General features: G+C 46.2%; 1 protein-coding gene across 9 annotated transcripts in view; it reads right to left on the bottom strand.

Annotated features, from left to right (window-relative positions):
• The window catches only part of ikzf2 (IKAROS family zinc finger 2), a 353,441-nt gene that overhangs the window by 210,797 nt on the left and 126,051 nt on the right, over window positions 1–16,593 (bottom strand). The gene's annotated exons all lie outside the window — the stretch shown is intronic.

The following is a 16,593-nucleotide window of genomic DNA, read 5'->3' as shown; positions in this document are numbered from 1 at the left end:
TGACACGGAATGAGATAATAAGGTAGAAATGAATCAATACATTCCTATAGTGATGGGATTTTCAATAGTCTGTCAATGCATTATGCAAGATAAATGGCATGTACAGGACCGGCATAAGAATTGTGTAACCCATTTAATTGTACAGGGCATGGAGATAGTCAAGGGCCCTGAGCAGATCCTGTGAAACGACATCTATGCAATAGGAATCCCTGAACATCCAACATATTTCTCCCCAATCATAACCAGTTGAGCCATAAGGATGAAAAAAGCCCATTTTTAGAACTTACGTAAATTATTAGTCAGAAGGCATATTATTTTACTTACGGAGAAAAGGCAAAGGCAGAAGGAGAGCAGAGAATTGGCAGCTCTCCTATAATAAGTCGTAACCCAGGGGACACATAACAGCCTGGAGCAAACTCCGACTTCGGCGCTTGCCTTCTCACCTACCTCACTCACCTTCCTGCAGTCATGACTAAAGTGCGAGAACATAAGAATATAAGAAATAGGAACAGGAGTAGGAACTCGAGCCTGCTCCGCCAAGATTATGGCTGATCTGATCATGGACTCAGCTCCACTTCCCCGCCCGCTCCCCATAACCCCATATCCCCTTATTGTTTAAGAAATTGTCTATTTCTGTCTCAAATTTATTCAATATCCCAGCTTCCACAGCTCTCTGAGGCAGTGAATTCCACAGATTTACAACCCTCAGAGAAGAAATTTCTCCTCATCTCTGTTTTAAATGGACAGCCCCTTATTCTAAGATCCTGCCCTCTAGTTCGAGTCTCCCATCAGTGGCAACATCCTCTCTGCATCCACCCTGTCAAGCCCCCTCATAATCTTATACGTTTCGATAAGATCACCTCTCCTTGTTCTGAATTCCAATGAGTAGAGGCCCAACCTACTCAACCTATCCTCATAAGTCAACCCCCTCATCCCCGGAATCAACCCGAGTGAACCTTTTCTGAACTGCCTCCAAAGCAAGTATATCCTTTCGTAAATATGGAAACCAAAACTGCACGCAGTATTCCAGGTGTGGCCTCACCAATACTTTATATAGCTGTAGTAAGACTTCCCTGCTTTTATACTCCATCCCCTTTGCAATAAAGGCCAAGATACCATTGGCCTTCCTGATCACTTGTTGTACCTGCATGCTATCCTTTTGTGTTGTAAGGACCGGATTTTTGAGAGGTTTGCGACCAGGTTTTTGTCGCGTTTTGACCCTTTGCAAAGCTCTAGCAGGATCCTTGGGTATCTGTTTGTGGCGGCGCTTCCAAGTACTGCCGGGGAGAGGTGCGCCGATGTGCAACAACTTCAATTGCGTTTGCAATTGAGTTTCGGCACTATCCAGACCCATACGCCGTGCCCAGAATAGCGACAGGTCAAACCTGTCGGTGCAGCCCTGCCAGCAGCGGTAAATACGAAAACATTCAAAAAAGGTAAGAAAATTATTGGGCTCAATTTTCCCCAAAGCTTTCTTTTGGCGTACTTGAAGAGTTACGCCCATTTTTTGGGGGCCCAATTACACCCCAAAAAATGTTCCAAGTTTCCCCGTTGGATTTCTTCATTTTCGTGCAGCCTAGCCTGTCCTTTAGTTTTGGGGCTGGAGCCTTGATCTGCGTCACGGTAACCTGGGACACAATGCGGGCTGAGGCTGAAAAGTGAAACATACAGCCAACTGGCAACTTGCACAAGCACATTAAAATACATTGCAGCAACTTCACAAGTACAAATCCATTAAATTATTAAATTCTACCCCCACCTCCCTCCCAATGCCGATCCCCACTCCTATCCCAGGTTGAAGGGCCTCCCGGTCCACTCCCCCCCGCACCTGGCCCTGGTCGAGTGGCCTCCTCCCTCCAGGTCTCGCACCTAGCCCTAGCCGAGTGGCCTCCTCCCCCCCCCCGCCCCGGTCCCGCACCTAGCCCTGGCCGAGTGGCCTCCTGGTCCGCTTCCCTGCATCTAGCCCTGGCTGAGTGGCTTCCGAGTCCGCGCCCCCGCACCTAGCCCTGGCCGTGTGGCCTACTCCCTCCCGGTCCCACACTTAGCCCTGGCCGAATGGCCTCTCGGTCCACTCCTCCACACCTATCCCAGAACGAATGGCCTCCTCCCTCCCAGTCATCGCACCTAACTATATCCGAAAGGCTTCGGCCCACCTCCTCTCTCTTACCTCTCCTGCTGCTGTTGTCTGGGCATCTGCTGCACTTACCTGCGCCAATTTCCTTACCTGCACCGATTTCCTTAACTGAACCAGAAGGTTTTTCTACAGAGGTCACATAAGCTGGCCTAAGAAGAACTGGAGTAACTCTCAGCTGGCCAAACTTGCCTATTTGGCCAGAATTGGTGCGGGTGGCAGGTTACGCCCCCTTTGGCTGAAAAAAAAGTTGCCTAAAAAAATTGGAACTATCTGAGTTACGCTGGTGCAAATTGATCGGGGAAACTTGTTTTTTTTTAAACTTAGGCCAAAAAAAGCGGCCTGCGCCAAAAAACAGCGCAAATCACTGGGGAAAATTGAGCCTTGATTTTGTAATTTTTTTGCAGCGATTACTCAGTTAAATGTTTCTGAAATGATTTTTGGAATTTTTTTCCCCCCCTCCCAAGGCCTCTCTCGTAGCGCAAACGACCCCAGACTAAAGTTGCCGAAACTCATGTTTTGCACCGCGAATGCTTGTGCAATGCCTCCCTTACTGATGGTACAGACGTAAAGGCCGAAAGATCGGCCTGAAAATGGTAGCACAGCGAAAACGTCAATTTTCACGCATCGCTACGGTTTTCACCGAAAAACCCCAAATGCCGAAAATCCGGTCCAATGCGTCATTCGACTGCTCAGATAATTTACAAGACTTCACTGCAGCTAAAGCACAAAATGTTAGTTTGTGTTGTTTGAACTCATATACTGAAATAACATTGGTATTTCAAGCCATTTAAAATCAGTCAAAGTAATTTACTCGTGTTATCTATCTCTTATCATTCTGTCAACAATTTTTATATTACCTATTGCAAGCCTGCCTTTTCTTGATTAAGTAGGTAGTATTCAGTTTCATTTGCCTCGATATTGGTGGCCTTGCCGCCTGCTGCTGCTGACTGTTGCTGAGTTTTGCTGCCGGTCTCCCCTCTTTGCCAGTTTCCACTTGGGCTGGAGTGGGTGGGAGGGGAGTACCGCCGGGAACTGCCTGCTGATGGCTGGTGGCAGCCAAGTAATGTAAGTGACCTCCAGCCCGCCGAGCTGCCAGATTGGTGCGGACGGGAGCCGGGGGAAGTCGGCACCAGCAGGGGGAAGGACTGCTGCGTGGAGGCAGGTACAAACCCGATGGTAAGTGCGAAGGACGGAAAAAAAAGGTTCGTGAACATATTTAATTTTTTTGTTACAGCGACTTACCTGGACGGGGTCCCCTGAATGATTTTTGTAATGATTTTTAATTTCAGGTCTTCCACCCTCCCTGGGCCCGACTCCATCCTCGGCAATACTTGGGCGGCAAGCGCATCTGTTGCCAAGATTAAGACCTCCCACCCGCTGCTGCCCAGATTGACGGCGTAAGCCATTATTTTGCGGCCGGGCGGTCCTGCCACCTCTTTTAGATGAATCTTCATGGCAAAGTACTACCCTGTCTCTTGGCGGCCATCGGCGATCCTTTGGGCGGCATTTGGGCAGGCCATGGCTTCGACCGAGTTTGGGCCTTCTGTCTAGTAAAATGTAGGAGCCCCAAACCAAATCTCTGCACAGGCAAATGCTGCTCCTGCATGTGTACAAATGCAAAAAGCACAAAGCCCAACTTTAAAATATTCAGATATGATACAACAAGCTTCTGTAAAACGTCACAAATACATTTGATCAATTTTCTTTGACATTTTCGCAAGAGATAGCTTGAATATGTTGCTCACATAATTATCTTTCTCTTGTAATTTTATTGGGGGCAAAATTCAATAACCCCCGAAAAAGGCACAGGGATCGTGATGCGTGATTAACCCGCGGCCATTCAATGTGATCCGTGCTGCCTGCTAATAAACATGATTGCAGCATGCAGCCAACGTTAACCACTTAAAGGGAAGGTGCATTTTGGTTGCAGCAGGTGGTGGAAGTCGTTCTACAACTGATTGTGACCTGGGAAACACTCAATAATGGCACAACATGGGAGAGAGTGGGCTCCAAGATATCCTGATGCTGCATTGGAGGCCTTGGTGGTGGAGGTGGAAAGGAGAAGAGATGCACTGTATCCACAGGGACAAAGGGAGGCCCTCCAGATAAACACCAAGAAGGCTGTGGGAGCAGATAGCTGTGGCGGTCAATGCCAGGAGTCAAGCCCCAAAGACCTGGATACAGTACCGCAAAAAGTTCAAAGACCTCGCATGAGTGGCCAAGATCAGTGAATGCATCTTCAAATATCATATCCTACTGTACCTCTAGCCTCAGCAATTGCTCAATGCACCACAACCCCAATACTCACCTACCATCAATCTCTAGCAATCAGGACTCATACCTAACATTCATAACTTCACCTCACCCTCACACACTTAGCACTGCTGCAAGCCACACAACCACATCTCACAGCTTGCACTCACTACTAGTTATTCAACCATGATGGCCACATCATCCAAACAGATTGCACAACACTTGCTGATACACTTCCCTCTTTCTTGCAGGACGGGACACAGGGAAATGACAGAGACATTGAACAAATATTTTCTATCGGTCTTCATGGTAGAAGACACTAAAAACATCCCAATAGTGGATAATCAAAGGGCTATAGGGAGGGAGGAACTTAATACAATCACTATCACTATCCTTGTGCATGAACAACTCTCTGCGGTAGAGAATTCCACAGGTTAACAACTCTCTGAGTGAAGAAGTTTTTCCTCATCTCAGTCCTAAATGGATTACCCCTTATCCTTAGACTGTGACCCCTGGTTCTGGACTTCCCCAACATCAGGAACATTCTTCCCGATCTAACCTGTGCAATCCCATCAGAATTTTATATGTTTCTATGAAATCCCCTCTCATTCTTCTAAATTCCAGTGAATATAAGCCTAGTCGATCCAGTCTTTCTTCCTATGTCAGTCCTGCCATCCCGGGAATCAGTCTGGTGAACCTTCGCTGCACTCCCTCAATAGCAAGAATAGCAAGAAGGTCAGATTAGGAGACCAAAACGGTACACAATATTCAAGGTGTGGCCTCACCAAGGCCCTGTACAACTGCAGTAAGACCTCCCTGCTCCTATACTCAAATCCTCTCACTATGAAGGCCAACATGCCTGTTGCATATGTATATACCCTGTACACTCAATGTACAGTTATATAAGACCATTGAATGTATCTTCACACTGTGTACAATATGCCTGTACTACCAGAGGGTGCAACTGGTGGAGACTTCGAGGTCACCTGCATACTGCAGGTAACCAAGTATAAAAGGGAGTTCACCTTACTGTAACCTCATTCAGGAACTGCAATAAATGGACTAAGGTCACAACAGTTCAAGTGCAATACCTTATCTCATGGAGTCATAACTAGAGTGCTTACAGACACAACAATTGGCGACGAGAATACGAATTTCCACGCGAAAAATGGCTAACCTTGGCAACTTTCAACAATTCGCTGATGGGGAAGATTGGGATGCTTTTGTTGAGAGGCTAGAACACTACTTCATTGTGGACGATCTGGCTGGGAACACACTGACCTCGCTGGCTGATAAGCGCCGAGCGATCCTGCTCAACAGTTGTGGGCCCACCTTGTCAGGGACTTGCTAGCTCCAGAGAAGACAACAACCAAAATGTTCGCGGAGCTCGTAACGTTGATACCGGAACAGCTCAAGTCGAAAGAGAGCATCATCACAGCCAGACACTGGCTCTACACACACCGGCAGCCCGAAGTCCAAGAAATCGCAAAATATGCTGCAGACTTGAGACAATTGGCTGCACCGTGTGATTTTGGTGATCACCTCACCGAAGCACTGAGGAACATCTTTGTTATTGGAATCCTCCACAGGCTGCTCTCTGCGGACACCACGGTCACCCTGCAGAAGGCAATTAACGTGAGCCAAGCGTTCATGGTCTCAGCCTGCAATTCCAAAAGGATGATGACTCAACCCCAGGACTCTAACACGGCAAGTACAGTGAACCGAATGGCGCCTTTCAGAGGCAAAACTGCGACCCCGAGCCCCGCAACCCTGAGTCCGCCGCAGTGGGCCAACCGGCCAGCCCCATGCTGGCGCTGTGGAGGAAATCACAGAGCCCACCAGTGCCGATACCGAGACTTTACTTGCAAAGGCTGTAACACTAAAGGCCATCTCCAGCGAATGTGTAAAAGAAAAATTTACTCACGAGTCGCTGAAGAGTTGACCGATCACCTGGGCTCCAGCGCTGATGAAGATGAAGAGAGAGTCCCGGAGGCAGCTCAGCCCCAGGAAGAGGTATATGGAGTGTTTACCTGCTCCACCGAGAGTTCCCCGTTAAAAATAGAAGTCGAAATCAACGGTGTTCCAGTCTCGATGGAGGTCAACACAGGGGCGAACCAATCGCAGATGAACCAGGCGGTCTTCGAAAAACTCTGGGACAATCCTATCGAAAACCCAAAATACTACCGATCCAGGTGAAGCTGCTCACTTACACATACGACACCATCCCAGTCGTTGGCAGCATGGATGTCCAGGTCTCCTACACTGGAGTGATGCACAAGCTACTTTTGTGGATCGTTGCTGGTGATGGTCCAATGCTGCTAGGAAGAGGATGGATGAAACAAATCCAAATCTGTTGGAGCTGGGAAAGCCTCTAGGCCCCGGCAATCGATGTCCTATGCGGCCCCAAATTTGGATTCATCGCAGCATCTGAAAATACTACCGTCCAACTCGACTGCACGACGACGACACAGACCACACTACCCAACCCGAGATGATCCAACCCGAATGACCAGACCTCACCTTCCGGGCCGTAGCAGGACTCCGAAGGAAGAAGATCGACGCAGAAGGTAAATTCCTGGCTTCAGTGGCAGAACCTGGGGAGAAAAGGATCACTGCAGCCTATCTTATGGAAAGAAAGATGAAAGAAGAAGGTGAAGCTCCTGATATCAAGATGGCCGCAACCAGACCACGGGGGGCAGCGTTGAGGGAGCAATACATGATGCCGAGCAGCGAACCGGATTGGGGTAAAGATTGCAAGGCCCTCTTAAAGGGGAGCGGCAACCCAGAACAATTAAAAGGACAGTTTCACTTTTTGTACAGCGATGCCGGTGATAATAATGTGAGAGATGTAATTAACAAATGAAAGTATCTAAATGTACCGTTGAACAGCGATGCCAGTAGGGTACGCAGAAAAGATGTAATTGATGAATACAAATATCTAAATGTAATATTGTACAGCGATGCTGGTAATATACAGGGAAAATATGTAATTGAGGGAAAAGATGTAATTGACAAATGTGAATTAGTCCCTGAATGCGATCGGAGCCAATGTATCATGAATATAAGCGATAGAATAATGCATGATGCCAGGTTCAATATGCACATCGACAAAACCAAGGGCAACCTGCCGTTTGAAGCACCCAGGTCCAGCGGGCTATCCGATCATGTAGCCTGCGCCTCCGGGTCCAATGTGACGCCCCAGAGAGTGTGGCCGCACATAGTGGGAGCATACCAACTGCAGGGCCAGCAATCAGCGGACGGCACAGGCATCAGTACTGGCACCCTGCCCCAAATCGGCCCTACCTCTCTGGCCACCAGGGCCAGTATCAGGAGCAAGAAGCCAGCACCCTCCAGCCCTCCCGATGGGACCTGGGATGACCAGGCTCCCACTACCGCTGAATGGCAGTAGGGAGACCCTGCAGCCTTAAAAGGAGGATAGGGAGGCCACACCTTCCTGTGGCTCTGCCCACCAATAGGCAATGGCAAAGGCCCTGAGATCCAGCCAGGGGAGCGATCCGAGCCCACCCAGCTGGCAGGGGGCGCAGCGCCGCCATCAGACAATCTGGACACAGTCCGGTTACTCTGGAACTAGAGTCTTCACCCACCTGCATCTACACCCCAGGGGCAAGATTGCAATACCATGTATGTATCTTACCTGTCATATGTACTTGTTCCACTTCTGCAAGACCCAAACAGTAATATAACCAATCCTACCTTTTTTTCCCCCATTCTCTGTATATGTATGTAAATGCAGATGTCGAGCCACACACATGGTCTATGTATGGTGGGGGGGGGAGGGAAATGGGGGTACGTAGCCATGGACACACAAGACTCACACCCAGAACCCACTCAAACCCCCACTGCAACCTCCAACCGTCCACTGCTGACCATTTCCCAATGTCGTGGCAACAAGGGCTTGGGGGTCCACAGGGAGAGAGCCACTCCCAAGCACAGATAATGTGCAAGGGCTTTGGGCACTCAAGTCGAGGGCCAGAGCACAGAGTGCAAAGGCCAGTGGCACAAGACTTAGGGGGGAGTGATGTGTATGTATATACCCTGCACATTCAATGAACAGTTACATAAGACCATTGAATACAATATACCTGTACCACCAGAGGGTGCAACTGGTGGAGACCTTGAGGTCACCTGCATACTGCAGGTAACCAAGTATAAAAGGGAGCTCACCTTACTGTAACCTCATTCAGGGGCTGCAATAAATGGACGAAGGTCACAACAGTTCAAGTGCAATACCTTACCTCATGGAATCATAACTAGAGTGCTTACAGACACAACAACATGCCATTTTCCTTCTTCACCGCCTGCTGTACCTGCATGCCAACTTTCAATGACTGATGTACCATGACACCCAGGTCTCGTTGCACTTCCCCTTTTCCTAATCTGTCACCATTCAGATAATATTCTGCCTTCCTGTTTTTGCCACCAAAGTGAATAACCTCACATTTATCTACATTATACTGTATCTGCCATGCATTTGCCCACTCACCTAACCTGTCCAAGTCATCCTGCAGCCTCTTAGCATCCTCCTCACAGCTCACACTGCCACCCAGCTTAGTGTCATCTGCAACTTGGAGATATTACATTCAATTCCTTTGTCTAAATCATTAATGTATATTGTAAATAGCTGGAGTCCCAGCACTGAACCTTGCGGTACCCCACTAGTCACTGCCTGCCATTCTGAAAAGGACCCATTTATTCCTACTCTTTGCTTCCTGTTTGCCAACCAGTTCTCTATCCACGTCAATGCATTACCCCCAATATCATGTGCTTAATTTTGCACACTAATGTCTTGTGTGGGACCTTATCAAAAGCCTTTTGAAAGTCCAAATACACCACATCCACTGATTCTCCCTTGTCCATTCTATTAGTTACATCCTCAAAAAATTCTAGAAGATTTGTCAAGCATTATTTCCCTTTCATAAATCCATGCAGACTTGGACCAATCCTGTCACTGCTTTCCAAACGTGCTGCTATTACATCTTTAATAATTGATTCCAACATTTTCCCCACTACCGCCATCAGGCTAACCGGTCTATAATTCCTTGTTTTCACTCTCCCTCCTTTTTTAAAAAGTGGGGTTACATTAGCTACCCTCCAATCATAGGAACTGATCCAGAGTCCATGGAATGTTGGAAAATGGCCACCAATGCATCCACTATTTCAAGGGCCACTTCCTTAAGTACTCTGGAATGCAGACTATCAGGCCCTGGGGATTTATCGGCCTTCAATCCCATCAATTTTCCGAACATAATTTCCTGACTAATAAGGATTTCCTTCAGTTCCTCCTTCTCACTAGACCCTCGGTCCCCTACTATTTCCGGATGGCTATTTGTGTCTTCCTTCCTTCAAGAACACTAAAGGGCAAAAATCGTTAGTGGGAGTTGTGTACAGACCTCCAAACAGTAGTAGTGATGTTGGGGAGGGCATCAAACAGGAAATTAGGAGTGCATGCAATAAAGGTGCAGCAGTTATAATGGGTGACTTTAATATGCACATAGATTGGGCTAGCCAAACTGGAAGCAATACGGTGGAGGAGGATTTCCTGGAATGCATAAGGGATGGTTTTCTAGACCAATATGTCGAGGAACCAACTAGGGGGGAGGCCATCTTAGACTGGGTGTTGTGTAATGAGAGAGGATTAATTAGCAATCTCATTGTGCGAGGCCCCTTGGGGAAGAGTGACCATAATATGGTGGAATTCTGCATTAGGATGGAGAATGAAACAGTTAATTCAGAGACCATGGTCCAGAACTTAAAGAAGGGTAACTTTGAAGGTATGAGGCATGAATTGGCTAAGATAGATTGGCTAATGATACTTAAGGGGTTGACTGTGGATGGGCAATGGCAGACATTTAGAGAACGCATGGATGAATTACAACAATTGTACATTCCTGTCTGGCGTAAAAATAAAAAAGGGAAGGTGGCTCAACCGTGGCTATCTAGGGAAATCAGGGATAGTATTAAAGCCAAGGAAGTGGCATACAAATTGGCCAGAAATAGCAGCGAACCTGGGGACTGGGAGAAATTTAGAACTCAGCAGAGGAGGACAAAGGGTTTGATTAGGGTAGGGAAAATGGAGTACGAGAAGAAGCTTGCAGGGAACATTAAGGCGGATTGCAAAAGTTTCTATAGGTATGTAAAGAGAAAGAGGTTAGTAAAGACAAACGTAGGTCCCCTGCAGTCAGAATCAGGGGAAGTCATAACGGGGAACAAAGAAATGGCAGACCAATTGAACAAGTACTTTGGTTCAGTATTCACTAAGGAGGACACAAACAACCTTCCGGATATAAAAGTGGTCAGAGGGTCTATTAAGGAGGAGGAACTGAGGGAAATCTTTATTAGTCGGGAAATTGTGTTGGGGAAATTGATGGGATTGAAGGCCGATAAATCCCCAGGGCCTGATGGACTGCATCCCAGAGTACTTAAGGAGGTGGCCTTGGAAATAGCGGATGCATTGACAGTCATTTTCCAACATTCCATTGACTCTGGATCAGTTCCTATCGAGTGGAGGGTAGCCAATGTAACCCCACTTTTTAAAAAAGGAGGGAGAGAGAAAGCAGGGAATTATAGACCGGTCAGCCTGACCTCAGTAGTGGGTAAAATGATGGAATCAATTATTAAGGATGTCATAGCAGCGCATTTGGAAAATGGTGACATGATAGGTCCAAGTCAGCATGGATTTGTGAAAGGGAGATCATGCTTGACAAATCTTCTGGAATTTTTTGAGGATGTTTCCAATAAAGTGGACAAAGGAGTACCAGTTGATGTGGTATATTTGGACTTTCAGAAGGCTTTCGACAAGGTCCCACACAGGAGATTAATGTGCAAAGTTAAAGCACATGGGATTGGGGGTAGTGTGCTGACGTGGATTGAGAACTGGTTGTCAGACAGGAAGCAAAGAGTAGGAGTAAATGGGTACTTTTCGGAATGGCAGGCAGTGACTAGTGGGGTACCGCAGGGTTCTGTGCTGGGGCCCCAGCTGTTTACATTATACATTAATGATTTAGACGAAGGGATTAAATGTAGTATCTCCAAATTTGCGGATGACACTAAGTTGGGTGGCAGTGTGAGCTGCGAGGAGGATGCTATGAGGCTGCAGAGTGACTTGGATAGGTTAGGTGAGTGGGCAAATGCGTGGCAGATGAAGTATAATGTGGATAAATGTGAGGTTATCCACTTTGGTGGTAAAAACAGAGAGACAGACTATTATCTGAATGGTGACAGATTAGGAAAAGGGAAGGTGCAACGAGACCTGGGTGTCATGGTACATCAGTCATTGAAGGTTGGCATGCAGGTACAGCAGGCGGTTAAGAAAGCAAATGGCATGTTGGCCTTCATAGCGAGGGGATTTGAGTACAGGGGCAGGGAGGTGTTGCTACAGTTGTACAGGGCCTTGGTGAGGCCACACCTGGAGTATTGTGTACAGTTTTGGTCTCCTAACTTGAGGAAGGACATACTTGCTGTTGAGGGAGTGCAGCGAAGATTCACCAGACTGATTCCCGGGATGGTGGGACTGACCTATCAAGAAAGACTGAATCAACTGGGCTTGTATTCACTGGAGTTCAGAAGAGTGAGAGGGGACCTCATAGAAACGTTTAAAATTCTGACGGGTTTGGACAGGTTGGATGCAGGAAGAATGTTCCCAATGTTGGGGAAGTCCAGAACCAGGGGTCACAGTCTAAGGATAAGGGGTAAGCCATTTAGGACCGAGATAAGGAGAAACTTCTTCACCCAGAGAGTGGTGAACCTGTGGAATTCTCTACCACAGGAAGTAGTTGAGGCCAATTCACTAAATATATTCAAAAGGGAGTTAGATGAAGTCCTTACTACTCGGGGGATCAAGGGGTATGGCGTGAAAGCAGGAAGTGGGTACTGAAGTTTCATGTTCAGCCATGAACTCGTTGAATGGCGGTGCAGGCTAGAAGGGCTGAATGGCCTGCTCCTGCACCTATTTTCTATGTTTCTATGACAGAACCAAAGTATTTGTTCAACTGGTCTGCCATTTCTTTGTTCCCCATTATAAATTCACCTGATTCTGACTGCAAGGGACCTACATTTGTCTTCATTAATCTTTTTCTCTTCACATATCTATAGAAGCTTTTGTAGTCAGTTTTTATGTTCACTGGAAGCTTACTCTCATACTCTATTTTCCCCCTCCTAATTAAACTCTTTGTCCTCCTCTGCTGAATTCTAAATTTCTCCCAGACCTCAGTTTTGCTGCTTTTTCTGGCCAATTTATATGCCTCTTTCCTGGATTTAACACTATCCCTAATTTCCCTTGTTAGCCATGGTTGAGTCACCTTCCCCGTTTTATTTTTACGCCAGACAGGGATGTACAATTGTTGAAGTTCATCCTTGTGATCTTGAAATGTCTGCCATTGCCTATCCACCATCAACCCTTCAAGTATCATTCGCCAGTCTATCCTAGCCAATTCATGTCTCATACCATCGAAGTTACCTTTCTTTAAGTTCAGGACCCTAGTCTCTGAATTAACTGTGTCACTCTCCACCTTAATGAAGAATTCTACCATATTGTGGTCACTCTTCCCCAAGGGGCTTTGCACAACAAGATTGCTAATTAATCCTCTCTCATTACACAGCACCCAGTCTAGGATGACCAGCTCTCTAGTTAGTTCCTCGACATATTGGTCGAGAAAACCATCCCTAATACACTTCAGGAAATCCTCCTCCATCGTATTGCTACCAGTTTGGTTAGCCCAATCTATATGTAGATTAAAGTTGCCCATGATAACTGCTGTACCCTTGTTGCACGCATCCCTAATTTCCTGTTTGCTGCCATCCCCAACCTCACTACTACTGTTTGGTGGTCCGTACACAACTCCGTATAGCTGGCAAAGGCTATGACTCCATGATGGTGAGATTGTGCAGCATGTAGCAGACCACCATGAATCTTGACACCTGCTCTGCCGAGTACTGCAGGGCTCCTCTGGGCTTTCATTGTATACATGCTGCCCATGGAGTCATGAGCTATGTCATCAATGGATGTCATCATTGGATATCCCTTGTCGGAGTGGCTCAAATGCAGATGGCACTGCAGACTGCCGCAGAATGAAGGTATCATAACTACTGCCAGAATACCGGGCATTGACATGCATGATTCATTGCCTATGGTTGCACATTAGCTGGACATTAAGGAAGTGGAATTCTTATCTGTAGCAGTACATCTCAGAGTTGACATGCGATGCACCTAATGGCATCCTGCACCTTGGGGAAGCCTGCAATCCTTGCAAAGCCATTTGCTTGCTTCGCCTGCTCTATGGCGAGAATGAAATGTCATCAGCTCTCTTTGAATACAGAGCCTCGGTGATCTTGCTTTCGCAAAAGTGAATGGGTAACTGCGAGATATTGCAAATATATCCTGGAAGTAGCCGACGCAAAAAAGTTCATGGCCACGGTCACCTAGCACAAATGAAGATGGTTGTGGTTATTGTGTAGTCAGACCTTCAGGAAGGACACATTTAACTTAAAGTAAGCCAACAGTTAAAGGGTTAACAGGCTGTACTGTGAAGACAGTTTTGTAAATTGACCAGCCTCGTATGAACTTGATGACCATTGCCCCACCAAGTCTGCAGTGGTTGCTTCACCATTTTGAAATGCTAATGTCAACCTTGTTGCAGGAGCGAAAAACTCATTATGGACCCGAAACTTGCCATCACAACAATTTGTGGGATAATGGTTGAACATCAAAAAAAGCAGAAGACCTGAAACTCCCCATCAGAAACACTCCTTGTTGCAGGAGTGAAAAACCCATTACAGACCCGAAACTTTCCATCAAAAGCAGTTTGCCTGATAATGGTCGAACATCAAAAAAAGCAGGAGATTCGGAACTTCCCATGAAGGCTTTTCGTGATAATGGTTGAATATCAAAAAGCTGGAGACTCTCAAGTCCCCATTAAAAACACTTTGTGTGATAACGGTTGAACAATCAAACCGAAGGAGGTCAGTTCTTTGTGTGATAATGGACTATTCACTGACTCAAGATGGGTGACGTGAACAAATGGTACATCAAAGGGGGAGGATTGCGTCATTCATTGTCACAGGTAGGACCTTTTGTATTATAAAAGGGGTGTGTTTAGGTATGACCCTTGGCAACTTGCAAGGCAACTGTGGGTGGTTTTGGTCAACCACACACATGGAAACATACTTCTCTGAGCGACCGTTGGGGTGAGTAATGTTTGAAGGTAATGAAAGTTACTGCTCAAAGTTAAAGGGAACAGTGCAGTGATGTTTGTTATCCATAGTATAATAATCAATTAAAAGAATACTGAGTTGTGAGCCTTGACCACTTTTATCTCACTTGGATCAGCTCGGATTCTGGAATTAGAGGAAAGAGAAAGGTGCGGGTACACCTATCTACAGTTGGAGGTCAATCATCTCAGCCCCAGGACATCGCTGCAGGAGTTCCTCAGAGCAGTGTCGTAGGCAAAACCATTTTTAGCTACTTCATCAATGACCATCCCTCCATCATAAGATCAGCAGTGGGGCTGTTCGCTGATGATTGCACAGTGTTCAGTTCCATTCGCAACTCCTCAGATAATGAAGAAGTCAATGCCCGAATGCAACAAGACCCGGACGACATTCAACCTTGGGCCGATAAGTGGCAAATACCATTCGCGCCACACAAGTGCCAGGCAATGACTATCTCCAACAAGTAAGAGTCTAACCACTGCCCCTTGATAGTAAACAGCATTACAATCGTTGAATTCCCCATCATCAACATCCTGGGCGTCACCATTTACCAAAAACTTAACTGGACCAGCCAGGTCAGAGGCTGGGTATTCTATGGCGAGTATCTCACCTCCTGACTCCTCAAAGCCTTTCCACCATTTACAAGGCACAAGTCATGAGTGTGATGGAATACTATCCACTTGCCAGGATGAGTGCAGCTCCAACAACACTCAAGAAGTTTGACACCATCCAGAACAAATGTTGATTGGGACCAAATCCTCCACCTTAAACAATCACTCCCTACACCACTGATGCACCGTGGCTGCAGTGTGCACCATCTACAAGATACATTGCCGCAACTTGCCAAGACTTCTTCATTACCGCCTCATAGTGCCGAAAAATTGGCTCTAAGGAGCCGATTTTTGTGCCCCTTGTTCCTTGAACTTCCGGTAGAATTAAAACATTTCTAAGTCCCTTGTCATCATTGTCTATTTTTATGATGTAAAATAAAAATAAAAGTAACATTGCAATGAAATCTTAATTTTCCAAAATAATCTTAATTTTCCAAGATGTGGCAAATTTTTAAAAGCCAGCAGAGAACGATTAAAAAAAGGATTGAGAGAGGGCAGATAGATTATGAAATTAGACTAGCACGAAATATAAAAACAGATAGTAAGAGTATCTACAGGTACATAAAAAGGAAAAGAGTCGCTAAAGTAAATGTTGGTCCCCTGGAGGATGAGACTAGGGAATTAATAATGGAGAACGGGGAAATGGCAGAGACATTGAACAAAAATGTTACATCGGTCTTCATGGTAGAAGACATTAAAAACATCCCAATAGTGGATAATCAAGGGGCTATAGGTAGGGAGGAACTTAATCCAATCAATATCACTAATGAAGTAGTACTAGGTAAAATAATGGGACTAAAGGCAGACAAGTCCCTGGACTGGATGCCTTACATCCTAGGGTCTTAAGAAAAGTTGCTGCAGAGATAGTGGATGCATAATCTACCAAAATTCCCTGGTTTCTGGGGCGGTCCCAGCAGATTGGAAAACCGCAAATGTAACGCCCCTATTTAAAAGAGGCAGACAAAAAGCAGGAAACTATAGACCAGTTAGTCTAAATTCTATCGTTGGGAAAATGCTAGAGTCCATTATTAAGGAATCAGTACCGGGACATTTGGAAAAGCATGATTCGATCAAGCAGAGTCAGCATGGTTTTATGAAAGGGAAATCAAGTTTGACAAATTTGCTGGAGTTCTTTGAGAATGTAACGAGCAGGGTGGATAAGGGGGAACCAGTGGATGTGGTGTATTTGGATTTCTAGAAGGCAGTCGATAAGGTGCCACATAAGAGGTTACTGCACAAGTTAACAGCTCACGGGGTTGGAGATAATATGTTAGCACGGATAGAGGATTGGTTAACGAACAGAAAACAGAGAGTCGGGATAAATGGGTCATTTTCCGGTTGGCAAACAGTGACTAGTGGGGTGCCGCA

The sequence above is a fragment of the Pristiophorus japonicus genome, chromosome 3 (genome assembly GCF_044704955.1).
Source record: "Pristiophorus japonicus isolate sPriJap1 chromosome 3, sPriJap1.hap1, whole genome shotgun sequence".
Lineage (NCBI taxonomy): Eukaryota > Metazoa > Chordata > Chondrichthyes > Pristiophoridae > Pristiophorus > Pristiophorus japonicus.
This window is presented reverse-complemented; position numbering and strand designations above follow the sequence as displayed.